This window comes from Helianthus annuus, chromosome 6 (assembly GCF_002127325.2).
Source record: "Helianthus annuus cultivar XRQ/B chromosome 6, HanXRQr2.0-SUNRISE, whole genome shotgun sequence".
In the NCBI taxonomy this organism is placed as follows: Eukaryota; Viridiplantae; Streptophyta; class Magnoliopsida; order Asterales; family Asteraceae; genus Helianthus; species Helianthus annuus.
The window spans coordinates 39,292,671-39,315,186 of record NC_035438.2 but is presented as its reverse complement, the minus strand read 5'-3'; the positions used below and the strand labels follow the sequence as shown (position 1 = coordinate 39,315,186).

General features: G+C 36.4%; 1 non-coding gene across 1 annotated transcript; it reads left to right on the top strand.

Annotated features, from left to right (window-relative positions):
* Positions 1-6,396: 6,396 nt before the first annotated feature.
* On the top strand, positions 6,397-6,502 carry LOC118480052. The gene has a single exon (XR_004861692.1). It is a non-coding gene; the product is annotated as a small nucleolar RNA R71 (small nucleolar RNA).
* The last annotated feature ends 16,014 nt before the right edge of the window (positions 6,503-22,516 follow it).

Below are 22,516 nucleotides of genomic sequence, written 5' to 3'. Positions count from 1 at the left end.
ATCAGTAAATAAACTTAATTTACTAAGTTATAACAGTAGGGTATTAATCCTTATGTGAAATTTATCAATCTTAATCATTCTAGACACCGTAGGGGCGTTTTGGTAATTTCACAAATGCCTAAAAGGTCAAAACAGAAATTCTGAGTTTAAGTTATCCTCCTACTGTTAAAATATAAAATTTTACTGAATACATCAGTAGGTTTCAATCCCATATGCTTAAATAGGTTCTAGTGCATACTTATGTGCTAAAAACGCTTAAAAAAAGGCGATTTGGAGCCATTTCCGGGTTTTATATAGAAAGCTGATATTTTTAAAATTCCAGAAGGCTCAAAATAATATATTTAATATATTAGATCAGTAGAAAAAGGTTTGGGGTCAATCGGATTTATAAAACTCATTTTATGGCTTAAAAGGGCAAAACCGGCATTAGCCGAATTAAGCCTAGAACACTAAGTTATGCTCTGCCTAAAATTGAATAAAAATCTTTAAAAATCCTAAAATATTATTTTAATACAGTAGGTATAAAGTTTTATACAAAAATTTGGGTTTAGATAGGCTATATGCAATTTACGCTATTTAATTACTAAAGAAGCTTCTAATTACGCTATTGAGCATAACTCCTAATCTGGACCTCAAACTAATGTCAGATTTTATGGACAAGTTTATAATTCAGTAGTGAAGGTTTCTATCCTCTCACATTTTCAAAAATATTGTTTTAAGGTCAAAAGGGCATAACGGTCAACAATTCGGCATATAACGGAAACTTGCAAATGAATAGGATAACTAAGGATTCAGGTTGTATAACCTCAGAGGCTTACACTAACCTATAACATGATCCTAAAGGAATCCTAAGGCATATCTAAATAAGTCTAATTCGGGTCAGAACTGAAAGTCAAAGCAAAAGTCAACTTTCGCGACTTTCGGCTCCGAACCGGGCCTATACTTAGAATTGTCGGGTTGAATCATGCTTAGACATGTTCAACTAATATTCACCAAGTTATTAATGTGGCAAAACTGATTTTATGACTTCTAATTTAATAGTTATGCATTTTGTTTAAAACTAACCCGTTTGACTTTAAGTTGACCCGACAATTAAACTAAGTAACGTGGTAATTAGGAGGCGCCCTTTTAAGGGTTAATTACCTACCTAATTACGGTCACGTAGCCATGTTCGTTGCGAACCATGGCTTAGCCGTTTAAAAGTCAAAGCGTTTATCGAAACGCTTGACCTTACGGCTATAACCGCTAAATAATTAAACTAAGCACGAAAGGGGACTTTCGAAGGGTCCAATGGACTCAAGGAGGTTCTCAAAAAGGGTTCAAGATCCTCACAATTCAGAGAGCAATCAGATTTGAAGGAGAGGTGAAAATGAGAGCCAAAATTCAATGGGTATATATAGGTTTTTGAGGACCGTTAGGATCGTTTCTTGATAAACGTGATCACATCTGGACCATACACCTTTACCCCTTGTTTTAGCAATCTATGGGCTGCCCAAGGACTGAAGAAAACCATTTGCAATTGATTAAAACAGCTGTAACAGCTGGTAACAGCTGGAAATCAAGTTTCTGAAATGGCAGTTTTGGTCCCTGCATGCTTCTAGCCCCTTTCTGATGCGTTTGAGGCCCGTTAAACCATTTTTAAGGCTATAAAATGATGCCTAAGCATAGGGAATATGAAACATGCTCAAAAATATGCCGGATGTCGGTTCGTTTGGCCGTACGGTCACGTTGCGCGTCTAATTACGACGAAACACGAACGGACGCTAAAAACGATCCAAATTATGCGACGAGTGGAATTTTATCATGCCACACACTAAAATAAAATATTTTAGTGCTTACATAAATTTTTGGGTGTCCGGGGATGTTCAGAATGCGAGATATGCGCAAAAGTGCAAACTTGTGCACTTTTTGACACTTTTAGTCGCTGCATGACATAAAAGTTTATTTTTGCGCACCGAACACCTCTAAGCCTATATCTAAGCTATATAAAGGATAAATAGGGTATATTTAACTTATGAACATATTCCATAAGGTTCGTTACCATACGATTCGACCTCCTTTTGCAGTTTGACGCAATTAGTCCCTTAATTGCGCAAAGTAGCGCGAAATGCCGATTAATGATATCTAAGCCTTCCATGGCCCATAATAATCATTATCCAGCATATATTTAAATATTACTACGCTCCCGCTTGCTTAAATGGTCACCGAATGGCGTAGATTCAAAAGTTGACGCTTTAGGCCCCTCTATTGCGCAAACTTGCGCATTTCATCATTTATTAGCATTGAAGCCTCATCTAATCCATATTAGGCATCCTTGATAGTATTATTAAACATCACGATGCTTCGGGTTCGCTAAAAGGCCATTCAGAGGTATAATTAAACATATTGACGCTTTTAGTCCCTCTAACTTGCAAAGTTGCGCGTAACTTTACTTATAGGCATAAAAACCTTAGTTGGCCATTACTGGGCATTCCCGAGAGTATAATTAAATATCATGAAGCTCCCGGTTTGTTAAAAGGTCACTCAGAGGTAAGAATTAACATGTTGACGCTTTTAACCCTTCATTGCGCAAACTTTCAATTAATTATGCAAACGGCCACACTTTATCATCAAGTGGCACATTTGTGAACATCACCATCGTGAGAGGTTATTTAGAAACTTATTTTAGGTATGCTAACACTTCCAGTCCTTTCAAAATCAAAGTTTTCGATTTTTCGAAAATTTAGTCTCTAAATTTCACTGTTTGACTTTATTAGGGTTTATAACACGTGTCAATACATCATTGGACGTGATTTTACGAGGTGTTACAGGCCAGCATCTCTGACCTGGTCGGCCTTTCGTCTAACACTTGGCTGCTTGATTTGATATGATTTTGAGGTATGTTGATAACGAGTTGAACCATAGAACACGGGTTCTTACTAGTTTCACTGGTTCGGACAGGAATCACCCAAGTCCGGCCGGTGAACTGTTCGGAACGTCGGTTTAACGTTTAACCCGAAATTGATGAACCTCGTAGGTAGAATCCGAATCTTGAACCTCTTGACTGTTAGAATTACTAGTCAGTTGCGTCAAGCTTCGTTTCTATCTTTTTTAAGGCATTGAGTGTAAAAGAGTTGGAAGAAAGTCGGGAAAGTCCTTCTTTCAATCCTTTCCACAGTGAGATATGTTAAGATTCCAGCGAATCCTAGTTTGTTTATGTGGAAATCGGTGAGATCTAAGCCATTCATGGTTGAATGGTGCCAAAACATGATGTTCTTGAAGAACACCATGATGACATCACCCAAGAACACCTAGATCTTGGTGATTTCACGGTTAGAATCCAAGATTTGAAAGATAGAAAGGTGTAGAATCATGCAATGATCAAAAACGTACAAGAGTTAGAGTGAAAACTTACCGGAGTTGAGAGAAATCTGAGAAAAGGTGAAGAATAGGAGCTGGCCGGTCAGAACTTTCCAAAAGTGGAAATGAAGACAAGGACAGCCCTATTTATAGGCTTCCAAAAGGGGAAAGTGGCAGCCGATCGGCCAGGGGCTCCGATCGAATGGACTGCTCGATCGGTTAGGAAGAAGCTAGCCGATCGGCTGGCCTGTTCGATCAGGATGCCTCCTGTTCGATCCGCGACACACCTTGAGTATTTTGCGACGTTTTTCGACGTTTCGATTTCGATGGACGATGATACGAATACGATAGAGTTCCTAGTCAAATTACTTTCAGTCCCAAACACTATATCTAACATACAATCTTCTATAAGTCACGTTTCGATGTCGGTTTCGATTGAGATCGATTGCTTTTCGAGTTTCGATTTGATTTTCGATTGATTCACTTGAATACTACACCAAACATATAAATAAACACGCACAAGTAACACATATAGCACACACACACACGTATAACAATACCAGGGTTCACATAGTTCGAGTCTCGAGTTAGATTGATGAATCGATTAGCTTGATTATTGATGGATTAACTTTATCGCATTGTTACTTCCTACTATTCACAGTCGTAAATCGGTCGCATTGATTAAACATTCGATCATTTCATTTATACAACACTTACTCCACATAATACAAAAAGTAAAAAGAAACATTAACAGTCAAAGAAGTCAAAGTTGACTTGGACTTTGACTTTGACTTTGACATTCGAAAACACAGGGTGTTACACCTCTCACAACCATGCTCATATATATAATTTATGAGGTCCAATCCCCCAAATCCCACACTCACACACACTAAAGACGAGGCTACCTAAATGCCCTTATCCTTTTCACATTCACGTCCAACTAAGGACTCAAACCGCATTCAAGCACAAGTTCTAATGCACCCCCGCCCGTTGCCACTCTCATCAAAGATAAATTTTATTTATGTACAAGTGCGGCTTCAACTCTCACCAAGAACTAAAGGGTATTAAGGGTTGCCGGTGCATCATCTGGGGTTAGACTAAGGTGTTCAAAATTTTCATGTTTTGCTTGATTTAAAAAATTTTCAAAAATCTCAAAATTTCTCCCCATCCCCACACTTGGGATACATTGACCCCAATGTATGGTTTTGAGAGACTTTGATCGCATAAATTCTTAAACACCAACTAAAAGCTTATAAACTCAAACCCCAATTTTCTTTTTGTATATATATTTTTTTAAACAAAATCAAACAAACTAACTACCAATATTTCAAAGCTAAAGCACACAACAAGACTAAGGAAAGAGTACATTGACCTGGTGAAGTTTGCCACAACAGATGTTGTAGATAATCCGACTTCCTATCACCACTTTTACCCAAATATCCGTACATCTTCCCCACACTTGAATGTCGCCATGGCCCTGAAACATAGAAAGATAAAAACAGCAAGATCAATATAAAACCCCGGGTTGCCTCCCGAGCAGCGCTAAGTTTCGAGTCTTCTGCCAGACCGTGCCACCCCCATTTATGGTGGCTCAAAGAATCGGTTACTGCCACTTCCATCACTACATTGTGCCATTGAGCAAAATGCATCCGTCTCATTTCGACTCGGTGGGTAATCAAATACACTCCTGCTTATACCCATATGTTTTTCTTCACGGTCAGGTGGGTGCTTTTTTCTCATTCTTTGAAACACATTTTTCATACAATCACTAGACTCACCACCCTTCCCCTCAATGGACTCATAACTAATCACTCTAGTTTGAACATCAAAGGACAACTTACGCTTCTTTTCGGTTATGGTAATAATCCCGTCTCTACAATTAATTTGAGCATTTGCTGTGTATAGAAACGGTCTACCTAAAATTACCCTTTGTTGTGCTACCATTTTGGTAGAAGCATAGTCTAGAACTAGAAAATCCACCAGATATTCAAACTCTCCCAGCTGAATCTTAACATTCCTAACCATTCCCCGTGGACGCTTCCAACTTTCATCCGCCAAGCTAACCATGCTGTCTATATCTTCAAGCGGACCAAAGTTGTATATATCATATAGATCGCCTGGTAACACACTCATGCTTGCCCCGTAGTCCAACAATGCGTGAGGGATTTTTAATTTTCCCACACGGATAGGCACGATTGGTGCTCCATGCTCTTTATCATTCTCACCATCGGCATCCTTTTTCAAACCTGCATTTATTTGACTCGAATAGGTTAGACATTTTTCATTAAATTCGGTACTAGGAACGGTGCTTACCACATTGATGTTAACACTTTTAATGTTTTTGGGATTTATCACCGTTTCACTTGGTAGCTGGCCTTTTGCTTTCTTCAAAATCGCCACTTCACACGCAAGTTGACCCATTTGAGTAGTCAAAGTTTGAATAGCTTTATCACGGGCCTCGTCCTTTTGCATCCGAACTTCATCACGTTGATTCATTCGTTGCATTTCGACTTGCATCGCCTTCAACATCTCCATTACTTCGTTTCCACTCGAAGAGCTTTGACCCTTTGATATTGCCTTTGAAATCCTTGGTTTCCTTGGAAATTCGGGTTAACTTGATTTGAAGGGTTCCCATACTGAAAGTTTGGGTGGTTTCTTAAACCGGGGTGGTAAGTATTAGAATTCATATTGTTGTAATTTCTACCACCCCCTCATTGACCTTGCACAACATGAACCTCTTCGTATTGCCCATCACCTCCTTGGCAATTTTCAGCCGCATGACCTATTTCATTGCGAATAGCACAAACATCATAAATTTGATTAGAAGTTTGTACATTACCATCATCAACCACATGCACTTGTGTTCGGGTAATGGCCGGTCGTGCTCTCCTTGATGCTTGAGCTTTTCTCTTTGATGTAATGGCCATTTGCTCCAAGAACTCCCAATCGTCATGCTCATAGTTTGTGCCAAAAGTCCCATTTGTGATGGACATTAAATCACGCGCATCTTCGGCACACAACCCCTCATGGAAAGCATTCATCAACTCCCAAAGTTCAATTCCATGATGCGGGCAATTTTTGATCATCATATTAAAGCGCTCGAAGGCTTCATGAAACATTTCGTCTTGTTGTTGTTGGAAACTCCTCAACCCCTTTCTTGCATCATTGTTCTTTTGGGCAATGTAGAATTCATCTAGAAAAATCTGTTGCATTTCCGCCCAAGTGTAAATAGATGCTGAAGGCAAAGTGTAGAACCACTTCTTCGCCTTATCCTCCAAAGAAAATTGAAATAAAACCAACTTGACATCATCGGCCGAAAGACCTTGACTCCCAATAGTATTGCAAATTGAGTCGTAGGCCTCCAAATGGAAATAGGGTTCCTCCGTTGCTAGACCCTTATATTTCGTCAAACTTTGCAAGGAATTTGTTCTTATTTCAAAAGTTCTTCCTTGGTTGTTGTGAGGAATAACCACCGGTGAAGGATTATGAGTAATCACCGGCCTAAAATGCGCTTCAATACCCCTCGCATGTTCTCTAAGATGCTTTCTTGGTACACCAAACCGCCCCCTTGGATGAACAGGACCCATTGGTCTTGGTATATGCCCTTGTGGTGCGATTGGTTGTTGAAATTGTTGTTGTGGCATCGGTGGGTTTTGAATTGGCCTTTGGAATGGTTATTGAACATTCGGTGGACGAACTTGTTGCAAAGGTACCGGACGTTGCAATTGTGGCCCTTGTGGCCTTGGCCTAATGTGTTGTGGTATCAGTTGTTGTTGTGGCACTCTACCAACACTTGGCATTCCTTGAAGTTGGCCTTGCACGTAACCGAACTCTCCTTGATCTCCATCACCTCCATAAGCATACCCAACCTCATCAAAACCCTCAAATTCCTCATATCCCTCATCATAACCATCTCCTTGAATTCCCGAAGATTGCCCAAATGGAAGAGTCGAGTATTGAAAACTCGACTGGTTCGATGGTCTAAAAGTAGATGTGGCATGGACAATGGTTGAATTTGGTGTTATGGTATAATTTGCATATGATGGACCCGCACCCGGGAAGAAATGGGATAATGGTGGAATAGTAGTAGCAGGGTTAAAAGTAATGGTTGGTTCTTCTTGGGTGGTAATAGGTTGTGTGGTATTAGTTGGTGTGACATTTTGAAGTACGGTAGGTTCGGTGGTATTGGTTGGAATGGTGGTATTTGGTGAAGGTTGAGTGGTTGTTGGTATAAATGGTGGAGCAGGTTCACCCGTAGTGGGTGGTGGTGGATCCCGATCCATGTATCTCAGTGGTGTAATCGGTGTAATTGGTGTTGTTGGTGAACCGCTGATTGTATTTTCCCTTAACAAAATCCTGTTTGCTCGCAAAGTTCGTTCGATTTCCGGATCAAATGCTAGTGGTGAAAGCTTGTGAGAGCTTCTAGTACGCATGCACCTGTAAATACCTGCACACTAACACACCCCGCGTAAACCAGAAAAATAACAAACTTAAGGAAAGCGAAAATAACACACGTTGCGCACTACTCCCCGGCAACGGCGCCAAAATTTGACGTGATGTCGTGGTCACAATCAAATTTAATCCAATTACTACTAAATAGATAATGGCAAGTGGGTATCGAACACAGGGAGTTTGTGGAATATGTGTTATTTGAAGTGTTTCTCTAAGTTAACTAAATTAAGCTAATTGCAAGAAAAGTAAAAATCAAGAGTTGATTTGAGTGAATTGGTTTAAAAACTAAATTTAACTAAATAAATTGTAAAAGAAAAGTTTTGGTTGTAAGCAAATTAGAGACAAATGACCATCCTAGATTTCCGGTTTGTTTCGACATTCATATTATCATTTCACTAGAAAGAACTACATAGACATAGCTCATGTGTGATTACTTGTAGTGATGAAAGGGAACTAAGTACTCAGATTCCTAGAACGTGAGGTTGTTACCTGATGATCAATTAACCCTTACCCAAGCCTAACTATACCCATGATATCTCGATTGCCAACGGCACCAAGAACGTATGGTTTCTAATTAGTTCAACATAAGGATTAAAAAGTTACTAACAAACAATCACACACCATAACAAACAAATCATAAAGATAAAGATTGTTATTCTAGAAATTAGAAAAATCAAACATGAAATGTCTCAACCAAACCTTCAATCCAGGATAATCATCAAATGTTTAGCCACTCATGGCTTGAAGCAACATCATACTACTAGTTTCAATGTTCAAGGAAATCACAAACATAAAACAAGAGATTAACAAGTGTTCTTCAAGCTTCAATGTCTCCAACAAGCTCCAAAATTCGTTCCCAAGACAAGTAGTAACCGAAATCATATGATGAACCCCCATAAAACCCATGAAATGACAATTTAATGCATAAGTTACAAGATTGGATCAGTCGGTGGCATAACCTACGGCAGAGGGCCGTAGGTTACGGCGGGCAGCTTTCCCTTACGGCGGGTGGCTTCTGTCTTACGGCGAAGGATTTTTGCAAAGGTTGGGGCCGTAACCTACGGCCAAGTGCCGTAGGTTACGGCGCATTTTAAGCTCTTTAACACCTGTAACCTCAAACATCTTGTGATTACCAAATTCAAGCTATTAACCGGATAAAGTATGGTATTTTAGTCTATTTAAAGGCCTTAAGGGTTGTCCTACGGACCACCCGTTATAGGCATAAGTGTGCTTAATCAGTTTGGACATAACACACACTGGTTGATCATAGTTTGGGCATAAGTGTGCTTAATCAGATGCATAAAACACACACTGGTTGATCATGTGCTTAGCACAGGTTGATTGTGTGCTTAATCAGTGTGCTTAATCATGTGCATGTGCTTAATCAGATTCTAAAATGACAGTTTGCATGTGCATAAGTTCTAAAATGACACTGGCATGACACTGGTTGATCACAGTTGCTGTATGTGCATAAGTTCTAATCAGATTCTAGAACACATTGTCTGAATGTGTTAAAATGTCTGAATGTGAGTTACAATGTCTGAATGTGGTTGTTAGTGCAGCAGGTATGCTTTTTTTTTTAGTATAGAACACATTGCAGCAGGTATGCTTGATTTTTGAACAGGTATGCTTGTTAGGTTTCACATTTTTGGTTGATTTTTGAACACCTTATAGAAATAACTGCTATTTGATATAAATGTGAACTAAGTGTATCAATATATCTGCAGCAAGTATCGGAGTGTGATTTGTTCACATTGGACCTGCAGTTCTTATAACAGATGCATAGAACAAGTTCAGAATTAGTAATTTAGCAGTACATGGTTCAAATTTTTTATTATAGAATCATAGAACAGGTATTTGATTTTGGCGGGAAGGGTTTTGGAAGTTGCAGGGGGTAATGTTGTGTCTTAACAAAAAATACAGGGGGTAATAACAAAGGACAAATTAGCAATTTACCAGTGGGGGGTAATTGTGCGACTTAACATGAATGTTGGGGGGTAAAATGTAAGGGTAATATAGTCATTTCAACTTAGAGTTAACAGATCTGTTAGCCACTTTGACGCTGGGGGGTAAACATGCGACATAAGAGCAAACAGTGGGGGTTAAAATTGCAATTATTTCCTTAGAGGGGTAGACATGCCAATGACCCCTAACCTCAGGGGGTAAAATTGCAGTTTACTCTATATTTAAATAAATAAACACCTCTATCTCCCTGACTTAAATCTCAGTTTCTGTCTTTCTCCAACCAACCCCCCACCACCACCACCTAGTCCGCCGCCACCGCTATGACAGCCACCACCACCAAATCCACCGCCACACCACCAAATCCCCATCTCCACCACCACCAAAACCAACCCGCAGCACCACCACCACCACCTAGTGGGAGTGGGAAACTAAGAAAGAGAAAGAGATGAGGGAGGTATAGGGCTCCGGCGACCTAACTAAAGTTCCGGGTCAGAGGATGGTGAGTGATGTTAAGCAAACCTGTGATGACGGAGTTAGTGAGATATAGGGCTCCGGCGACCTAACTAAAGTTCCGGTGGATTCCAACAATTTTTCCGGTAAGCTTCATTTCAGATTTATGTCTTATTTTCCGTTACATCGACTCCCCATGAGTTGATACTTATTATAGAAAAATTGAACTTCATGGATTAATAACAACAAATTGTGAAAAACATATACCTTTATGTTTCAAATTTAGTTAGGCTTTGTTAATCCTGTGACTTGAAGTTTGGTGGATATTAATGGCAAACCCAACCTTCAAGTACTATGGTGTAATCAAGATTTGTAGAAGATATATTGTGGAACTTGGCACCAGGAGACAGTTGTTCACCTACCCTGTCATAATTGTGTGTCTTTTGTTAATTTGTTGTGTCTTTTGTTACATACCAGGTCCATCAAGTTATGATGCTTATCTTGCAGCGATTATAAGTTATAAGGCTCTTCCTTTTCCTTTCAAGAAAGCTGAGAAGAAGCTTATCCATCTTATTCTACACGCTATTGCCCTCGTACTTGGTATTATTGGGATTTATATGGCGTTCAAGAACCACAATGAAAGTGGTATTGCAAATCTATACAGTTTACATTCTTGGCTTGGTATCGGGCTTATTTCTCTTTATGGCATTCAGGTAATCTAGTGGATGGGTTAGGGGTGGTGGGTGTGGGTGTGGCTAGAGTGGTGGCGGTAGGATGTGGTGGTGGTGGCGGTAGCAGGATGAGGTGGTGGTGGCAAGATGTGGTGGTTAGTGTTTTAGGGTTAGGAAATTGGGGAAGAAGGAGTGTATATGAATTTTTTTTGTTTTTATTTATTAAACAATTAAATAAAAACATGAATTGGCCAAAATACCCTTAACTAAATAAAGTTAACTGAAAATTTTAATCCGGTTAGTATTAAAGGACGTAGAGTGTAACAGGTTTTGCAAATAAAGGATTGTGACTGTAATTATTGAAGTTAAAGGCTATCCGTTGCAATTCGGTACAAACATAAAGGACGAAAAGTGTAATTTATCCTAACGATTTAGTTTATCATCGTACCGTTTTATGATACCAAATAAATACTTTATTTTGAGTATAACTTCGTTTTTAACAAAACTTATAACAGAATGTCAAGGAAAAAATTAAGCACAACTACGTACTTACGTTTTTAGAAAAACTTATAACGTAAATTATTAAAGAAGTATCAAATTAATCGATAAATTAATATATGTTTTAAAAAAAGAAAAAAATTACTAAAAATGGTAAAGGAAATATATATTTTTTTAAAAAGGAAAAAATTAAAAATATGTTATTAAAAGTAAATATAATAATAAACTATTATAATATATTAAATACAAAAATAATAAAAAGCTATATATTATTATAAAAATAAAGTTACTATTCATCAACCCTCGTCAACAATACATATATAATTGTATATTATATAATGTATGTTATATAATATAATGTATATATAGGGGAGGGTTATCTTGAGAACACTAAATTTTGCGAGAACCGTGAGAACGAATAAAAAAACCAATCAAAACCAATTTTTTTAATACAAAGCTCATTGTAATTAAAATACAACATCAAAAAAAGAAGAATTTACAACATTAAATAATTCATTTCTCCTCTCAAAATCACTTTTATTAGAATTTTTACACATGTGTAAATATATCAAATTTACACATGTGTAAATTTTCTTTATTTACGAATTCACGTAAATTTAAACGTATAAATGAAATTTATAACATTGTATCCGAATAATAATTCGCGATATTTAGTGTTCTCATTTAAACCCTCCCCTATAATATAATATCATATAAAATAGTTATTGCAGGTAGTTGTATGGATAAATAAACAATCAATTAGTTGAACATGTATAAAATTGGACCTTATTAACATTATACATGAGGTAAACTCGTGTTGTAGACATCAAACTTGAAACGAGTTAAACCCATGGTTGTAAAATAAGGCCGCAGGGCTGTCTTCGAAAATGTTAAAAGAAATTTGGGCCTTGTGCGAGACAAAAGAAAAGGGGTCCTACACGCCCTAGTAAAACAAAAATTCAGTGTCGTTGTTGTGTCACTCAATAATTCGATCAAACCCTATTACGAGTACTATAACAAACCGAACAAATTCAGGTCAATTCGTATAATTTGTAAAAAAAATATTTTAGAAGTTAAGGAAAAAAAAACAAAATATGTTTACAATTAATAATAATATTAAACAATAAAAGAATTTGGTTAAAAAGAAAAAGAAAATTTAACTAAATAGAAAAAGAAAACTTGAGCTAAAGATAAAAGATAACAGGAGGAAAAAAAGGAAATATTGATACATCAATACTTCTTTTGTCAATAAATGAAAGGTTATGGGAATATTAAAAAGGTATAACATTTGTAGAAACTTAAATAACAAGAACAATTAGAAATATAAAACAATGAGTCCTCAAGAGAAGGGCTGTCTCCGAAAATATTAAAAGAAATTTGAGCCTTGTGCGAGACAAAAGAAAAAGGGCCCTACACGTCCTAATAAAACAAAAATTCAGTGTCGTTGTTGTGTCACTCAATAATTCGATCAAACCCTATTACGAGTACTATAACAAACCGAACAAATTCAGGTCAATTCGTATAATTTGTAAAAAAAAAATATTTTAGAAACTAAGGAAAAAAACAAAATATGTGTAACACCCGTTCATATAAACTAAGGTTTAACGTCTCATTTACGAAAAACGGTCATGTAATTAAGATTACATATGCATTGAAAATTCCGGGTTTATTAAAACTTTTTAAGATTTAAAAAGTATATAACATATCATGTGTACATTCGTCGTTTAACATAATAACAATACATAGTGCGGAAGCTTATATCGTAATCGTGTTCGGTTCTTGCTCGACGCTTGATCTTCATCCGTGCACCCTTGACGTTCACCTATGATCAAAACCAACTTAAAAGTTAGTTTTGATAGTCAAATATTTAGTTCATACAAGTACGGGGGTTAAAAATGACAAAAAATTAAAAATTTTCGGAGTTAGGGGCGTCGCGTGACGCCTAGGGCCTAGGTGTCACGCGAGCCCCCCTTTTTCACAGCAGGTTTCTTCAGCTGATGCTGTACATTCCCAGCTCAACTCGATTTCACGGAAACGGCCATAACTTCTTCGTTATTGATCCGTTTTACGCGATTCTTTTTCCTACGCGTCCGTAATTAAATCCTCCATCTTATGGAGTTAAAACCCAACATCCAACTTAACAAAATTTCAGACTTTTAATCCTCGGCTTATTACCCTTTATGCCGACCTTTAACCCGTTTATGCATTTTATCAAACAAACCTATTTATTTGATTCCTATATCTCATATACTTCTTCTAATATATGTTACCTACTATATTAGGTTCTATTCATAGGTTTATTAGACAATTTAAACCCGTTTTCGCTCGTATGCTTATTTTGACCCGTTAAGGATATTTAAGCACTTTAATCTAGAACTTGTGCTTTTCTTTTGATACTACAATATTTGCCTTGTCTAATTAACTAGAAATATTCCACCACAACTATTTTGTGGTGGACTTAACATACGAACCCCTTTTCCCAATCTTACCCATCGGTTGGTCATTTTTCCGCAATTAACTATTTCTAGGCGTTCGACCCGCAATTGTTTTTGCCTAGAACTTTTATACACATCTAAGGGTTACAAACTCATAATATAAGTTTCTAAACAACCTCTAAGGGTCGTTTACACTGTTTACCTATTAAGGGCTCTTTAGTCACATTTAATCCTTCATTTTTGAAATGAAGGATTTCGGCTAGATATTTGACCTTCTTTGCATTTTTAACTATAAGTCCACATATGCGTACCTGGCTCGGGTCATAGCATTGACCCGTTTACATACCTCTAGCTTTAAATTTTCTAATTAAAGCAATGCAACACATGTTATTTCCTGTAATCACAAAACTCAACAACGATTGTCAAATGTTATTGTCAAATGGTGTTAACCACACCATTGACCCATTTAGGCCATTTGACCATTTGTCCGTATTGAGATGATATTTAATTACCATTTCACCCCTTTAACCTATCCCGGTTTTTTTTTTCTTTGAACTTGTTTTACTTAAAACCGTTTTTAATTATTCGTCATTACATGACTAATTTGCCATTTTCCCCTCATTCCAACTCTCATTGAATCGCGTTGGAATATCATATACCAACCACTTAGTAGCGTTCGTATCATTACTTGAAATTAAGTAACTTTGCAAATAATGTAAAAGGGCGTAAGTTCTACTTACCTCGCATCCGAATACGTTTTCTTCTCGTGCTTGATTCGTTTGACCGCTTCTTTTCCAAGCCTCCACCTAGCTCGTTAGGCGACAAACTATCATTATTCACAAGGTGGTTAATTTAGTCATTTCAATTCACGACTATTCCACCTTACGTATTTAGTCAAACTAGGCGATTACGCGTTTCATTCGTAATTTTAACATATGACATTCACTTAGACATTTTAACAAACACCTTACGGGCATAATTTCTCACAATTTATTAACAAGCTCAATACTTGTCATTTAGCCATGGTTAACATCAACTAAGCATGTTTACATCAATTTTCACATTAACAAAAATCTGAATTTACTTCCTAGAACTCAAATTACACTAGAACCACAATTAAAATTCTAGTGTTTAACATGTTCCTACAACACCCACTTATCACTTTCAATGGTGATTGTGAATTCACAATAAATAAGCATGATTTCAACATGTGATTGACTAGGGTTTTACTCCTGGACATTATATCATTCCTATATCATTCAATTAACAAACATGCAACATCAGATTTCTACTTTTCTAAATTCATGAGAATTTCAAGTAGTGAATTCTTGTCAAATTTTACATACCTTATGATCTCCTTGCAATGGGGATCACTAATATATGTTTGATTTTCGCTTAGAACTTGATTTGAACCTTCAATTTCTGAGATTTGTGAAGTTTTTGGGTTTGAAGAAACCCTGGTCGCCCTTCCTTGCCTGGGTCGATCCTCACACACGCCCACATATGTATTTGGGTTTTATTTTTTTTGTTTTTATGTAATTAAGTTTCAAACTTAGCAACATAAGCCCCTCATGTTTAGTTACTTATTAAATCAGTCCCAACCTTCTTATTTTAAACCCACATTCCCTCTTATTAACTAAACCGAACATTTCTAGTTAACTTAGCGGGTTTTGGGGATATTTTTGACTAAGTTTATTTTAGGTCCCGTTAACTCAGACCTTTTATAAACTTTATTTATCCATAGACCTTTACTTATCTTTTTTTTTATTAAATATTAGGTTTACTTACTTAAAATTCCTAATATTCACCGGGTAAATTTTATTACTAATGGTACTTTACCCGTCTTTTAATATTAACGGGGTTTGATTACCAAACCCGTTTTCGGGGTGTTACAAGTCTACCCCCTTAAAGAGGTTTCGTCCTCGAAACCTTTTTCCTTCATAATTTATAGAGTTTAACTCCATGCATATGCTCTCAATAATCAATTGAGCATTGCTCACATTTTAATCGATTGTTAGTATTACTAGAAAATTATGGTAATACCTTTTTGGTTACAAAACATCTACATGCCCCATTCGACATAATGCAACTTGAAATAACGTAATTTCGTTATTTCTACTAGTTTAGTTAATTTAGCGATATCCATATTATCGAACCCCTTGTGAATCCGTTTCCTTGACCTGTTTAAGGGTCTTTAGTGAAATCTTTCACTTTTAACTACATTTTCTTTTGTTTTCAAGTTCATTTATTCGGTTCGGTTATACCGAATCCTCCGCTTATAAGCAACCAAAATTTGTTTAAATGACCTTAACCGGTCTCACTGACTAGACTTATTAGTCCAGTTACTCTTTACCGCTCACTTGGTTATATTGTGATCCTACTTCACATTGTATTTCTTGACCGTGATCGTGTCACGTCATGTTTAATTTATATCAACGTTTCTTCATCATACTTCTTCTTTTCGAATGTATTGTCTCGCACCTATCGACGTCAAGACCCATGCTCTTTGATATTAACCATTTCCTAGTCTCTCTTGTAATATCCATATTTGTTAAAACATTGTTTCTTACTAAAACTAAATTTTAGTTTAACTTTTCCTTTTTCTCCTTGTCTTACATCTTTTACTCATTTCGAGGACTTTTCGTCTGAAAATTCGTTCCTTTCCGTTGTCTTTTCGGTAATATTTCTGTCTTTTTTTTTTGTGAATTATCAGAATTTAAATAACTGTGAATCCTTTTTGTTATTTCTGCCCGTTTAAATGTTTTAGTGAAATCCCTCACTTTTGTCAACCAGGCCTTTCTCGATCCCTTCGATTTTAACTCACCCAGTTAAGTTAGCGAAACCCCTCGCTTTTATACTACCTTTACCTTCCGTTATTATTTCACGCGGGGAGTTTAAGCATTTTCCTCGCCTCATGTTATTGACCCGTAGGTTCTTTCACTTAGCCTCGTAGGCTTATTTCTTTAGATTTTCACCTTTTTAGGGCAAGGCCTTTATGATTCCTTTGCTTCAATTCATGCCCCGTGGGTCATTTTGGCCCCGTAGACCTTTACACTAATTAATATCCCGTAGGTTATGATGATCCTATAGATCATCTTTTATTCTGGTCTTTATTCAAATGTTTATACGTTTATACACGCATAGACGTTAAGGCACCCCTTTTTGTGTTTATAATTATTCACCTTTACTTTTTGGATTTCATTTGACCTTGGCCGTAGCCTAAGGCTACATTGTTTTCTTTTGAATCATTTTCCGACTCCTCGACTTCTAACGTCGATTTACACGTCGGTTTTCCATACACTTACCGTTACCCGGTTCATACTTATACTCCTTTACGTCCCATTACCCGGGTTCTTTTATTTTAATGTTTTTAACATTTTTTTTTTGTTTTGCTAGTTTGTGTTTTTCCTATATATATTCCTTTATGAGCCATCACGTAGGTTCATTAATGTTTCGCGCTTCCATTATTCGGTTTGCGCTTACTTGCACTACCAAGTTTTTATACTTTATTTATCTCGTTTGACTTGTTCGTGTGAAATTTCATCACTTGTGAACATCAAGCTCTGTTCTTTATTCGACCCGTTCAACTTTAAAATAGTTGAGCGTAGTTATTAACATTTCTGGTTGCAAATTCTCATTGTCTTTTAGTCATGACTCATATTCCGAGTCTTCTTTCTGTTTCGCGTTCCCGTCTCTTGGTTTACGCATTCTTTCCAAATCCTACCCATTCATCGGGTATCTTTACCGTAATCCCTTTCAAGTAACCATTTCTATATGGTTTTAGATGTTATTTCAATTTAATTGGTCGTCTTAGCGAGACCCATCGCTTTTACTCAATCAAGTCCTTTATTCTTTATTCAATTCGTTTGACTTGTCCATGTGAATTTCATCACATGTGACAGTCAAACTTTTATCCTTATACATTAGCATTCCTATTAGTTGGTCTGTATTTCCATTTACTTTAATCTTTGTCCCTTCTCTCGGGCTCGTTATTCTAACGTAATACGCTCCCATCATCCGACTTGCGTTTACGTTTGTTATCAAACATCTTATTTGTTTGATTCGTTTGGGTACCTTTTTAATTTGTCTCATTCACCCCGTCCCTACTACATCGAATGTAAGTATGTCCATCATAAAAAGTTCATGACATCATGTGTTCACTACTTACTTGGCCAGAGTAAGCGAGCAACACATGACACACATGACCTTTTCATAATTTCCGCACTACACCCCATGTAAGTGACGCCTCTAATCTTTCTATATTCTTGACTTTCATTGGCAACCATTTATTTAGTTACCATTTAACAGTTATTTGATTTACACGTTTCATTCGTGAACATATACAATGTTTTTTTTTTTTTTTTTTTTAATCAAACTAATATATAATCACATTTGTTAATGTGATTGCTACTTTTCTCAATAATATTAAATTGAGAGTTTCCCACTTGGATAATTACCCCAATCCAAGTTTCCATATGAACGAATCTTGTTACTCATTTGTTAATCATCATCGTGAATAACACATTTTCTATTAAATTTCTCTTGGAAATCAGGTTTTCTAAGTTCTATCATATGTGTATGCAACCGTCATTACTTACGTGTTTGTTTCGCATTGCTACTTGTGCAATTAAATTTTTAAAAGTGTGCACCTGGTAATGCTTGCCCCGACGGGCGTTTCTTGCCTTTAACTTTGTTCGCGGTCGTTACGCGATTTAGTCCTTGGTGAGCATGCTCCTCTTGTCATACTTCGGACCTTTCTTCTGTCATACCCGTAATTTGTTAAGCTCTCGCTATCCTCATATGCGAGTGTCCTTCAACTAAAACATATACAAATGTTAATAGTTTCAACATTAAAGGATGCCCGTATTATAATACAAGGCTTTTCTACTATAGGCATCAACGCGTGTAATTTCATTGACTATATCTATTCTATATCGATTGTTGGTGTAACGTGTATTACACGATAACCGTTTGTGTTGTTTTCAACACTTTAATCATATTAAACTATTGATATACATGTACTTACCGGATTTGCGATCAAGCCTCGAACCGAACACCAATCTTTATCAAGAGCGTAAGGTTTAAGTCCAAGCATAGCTTTCCCGCCATACTTGAATCTCTTAAACCAAGGCTCTGATACCAACTTGTAACACCCGTTCATATAAACTAAGGTTTAACGTCTCATTTACGAAAAACGGTCATGTAATTAAGATTACATATGCATTGAAAATTCCGGGTTTATTAAAACTTTTTAAGATTTAAAAAGTATATAACATATCATGTGTACATTCGTCGTTTAACATAATAACAATACATAGTGCGGAAGCTTATATCGTAATCGTGTTCGGTTCTTGCTCGACGCTTGATCTTCATCCGTGCACCCTTGACGTTCACCTATGATCAAAACCAACTTAAAAGTTAGTTTTGATAGTCAAATATTTAGTTCATACAAGTACGGGGGTTAAAAATGACAAAAAATTAAAAATTTTCAGAGTTAGGGGCGTCGCGTGACGCCTAGGGCCTAGGTGTCACGCGAGCCCCCCTTTTTCACAGCAGGTTTCTTCAGCTGATGCTGTACATTCCCAGCTCAACTCGATTTCACGGAAACGGCCATAACTTCTTCGTTATTGATCCGTTTTACGCGATTCTTTTTCCTACGCGTCCGTAATTAAATCCTCCATCTTATGGAGTTAAAACCCAACATCCAACTTAACAAAATTTCAGACTTTTAATCCTCGGCTTATTACCCTTTATGCCGACCTTTAACCCGTTTATGCATTTTATCAAACAAACCTATTTATTTGATTCCTATATCTCATATACTTCTTCTAATATATGTTACCTACTATATTAGGTTCTATTCATAGGTTTATTAGACAATTTAAACCCGTTTTCGCTCGTATGCTTATTTTGACCCGTTAAGGATATTTAAGCACTTTAATCTAGAACTTGTGCTTTTCTTTTGATACTACAATATTTGCCTTGTCTAATTAACTAGAAATATTCCACCACAACTATTTTGTGGTGGACTTAACATACGAACCCCTTTTCCCAATCTTACCCATCGGTTGGTCATTTTTCCGCAATTAACTATTTCCAGGCGTTCGACCCGCAATTGTTTTTGCCTACAACTTTTATACACATCTAAGGGTTACAAACTCATAATATAAGTTTCTAAACAACCTCTAAGGGTCGTTTACACTGTTTACCTATTAAGGGCTCTTTAGTCACATTTAATCCTTCATTTTTGAAATGAAGGATTTCGGCTAGATATTTGACCTTCTTTGCATTTTTAACTATAAGTCCACATATGCGTACCTGGCTCGGGTCATAGCATTGACCCGTTTACATACCTCTGGCTTTAAATTTTCTAACTAAAGCAATGCAACACATGTTATTTCCTGTAATCACAAAACTCAACAACGATTGTCAAATGTTATTGTCAAATGGTGTTAACCACACCATTGACCCATTTAGGCCATTTGACCATTTGTCCGTATTGAGATGATATTTAATTACCATTTCACCCCTTTAACCTATCCCGGTTTTTTTTTTCTTTGAACTTGTTTTACTTAAAACCGTTTTTAATTATTCGTCATTACATGACTAATTTGCCATTTTCCCCTCATTCCAACTCTCATTGAATCGCGTTGGAATATCATATACCAACCACTTAGTAGCGTTCGTATCATTACTTGAAATTAAGTAACTTTGCAAATAATGTAAAAGGGCGTAAGTTCTACTTACCTCGCATCCGAATACGTTTTCTTCTCGTGCTTGATTCGTTTGACCGCTTCTTTTCCAAGCCTCCACCTAGCTCGTTAGGCGACAAACTATCATTATTCACAAGGTGGTTAATTTAGTCATTTCAATTCACGACTATTCCACCTTACGTATTTAGTCAAACTAGGCGATTATGCGTTTCATTCGTAATTTTAACATATGACATTCACTTAGACATTTTAACAAACACCTTACGGGCATAATTTCTCACAATTTATTAACAAGCTCAATACTTGTCATTTAGCCATGGTTAACATCAACTAAGCATGTTTACATCAATTTTCACATTAACAAAAATCTGAATTTACTTCCTAGAACTCAAATTACACTAGAACCACAATTAAAATTCTAGTGTTTAACATGTTCCTACAACACCCACTTATCACTTTCAATGGTGATTGTGAATTCACAATAAATAAGCATGATTTCAACATGTGATTGACTAGGGTTTTACTCCTGGACATTATATCATTCCTATATCATTCAATTAACAAACATGCAACATCAGATTTCTACTTTTCTAAATTCATGAGAATTTCAAGTAGTGAATTCTTGTCAAATTTTACATACCTTATGATCTCCTTGCAATGGGGATCACTAATATATGTTTGATTTTCGCTTAGAACTTGATTTGAACCTTCAATTTCTGAGATTTGTGAAGTTTTTGGGTTTGAAGAAACCCTGGTCGCCCTTCCTTGCCTGGGTCGATCCTCACACATGCCCACATATGTATTTGGGTTTTAATTTTTTTGTTTTTATGTAATTAAGTTTCAAACTTAGCAACATAATCCCCTCATGTTTAGTTACTTATTAAATCAGTCCCAACCTTCTTATTTTAAACCCACATTCCCTCTTATTAACTAAACCGAACATTTCTAGTTAACTTAGCGGGTTTCGGGGATATTTTTGACTAAGTTTATTTTAGGTCCCGTTAACTCAGACCTTTTATAAACTTTATTTATCCATAGACCTTTACTTATCTTTTTTTTTTATTAAATATTAGGTTTACTTACTTAAAATTCCTAATATTCACCGGGTAAATTTTATTACTAATGGTACTTTACCCGTCTTTTAATATTAACGGGGTTTGATTACCAAACCCGTTTTCGGGGTGTTACAAATATGTTTATAATTAATAATAATATTAAACAATAAAAGAATTTGGTTAAAAAGAAAAAGAAAATTTAACTAAATAGAAAAAAAAAATTGAGCTAAAGATAAAAGATAATAGGAGAAAAAAAAGAAAATATTGATATATCAATACTTCTTTTGTCAATAAATGAAGGGTTGTGGGAATTTAATTTAAGACAATGAGTACTAAAATTGTAAAAAACGGTGACAACAAGCTTCGATCTCGTAACCAGCGACTTAAAAACCATCTTGCCTACCACTCAACTGCAGCTGTTAATTTGTTACAAACATAGGGTTGTAATTATATATAATATTATGTATATATTATATAAAAAATTACGGGCCCTTTTACATTTTTGGCCCTGAGCCGTCGCCCACCCGGCACATGCTCATGGTCGGCCCTGGCCGAGTACTTCCCGAGTACTCTTTACAAGATAGGTTGTCGAGGGCTCGAGGCACGAGTACTTTTCGTTTAGCCTGAGTAATCTCCAAGTACTCTCCGCCTAAGCTGAGTACTCCTGACTCTGATTAGAGAGAGCCTAGCAACCTTTACGATCATCGTTAAACCCAACTCTAAACTTAGATAAATGAATCCGGCCCGCTAAATATTTAGTCAAAGTCAGGCCACAAGACCATACTGGCTTGGTGTATGAAAGGCATCAGAACTAAAAAAAACGTGGATTTTTACTTTTTAAATTATATATTTACTATGACTTTATTCATTTATATCTTTAGTAGTTGTTGATATTATTCGATGTGCGTTTTGTTTTAGGAGGGGCATTCATAATGGCA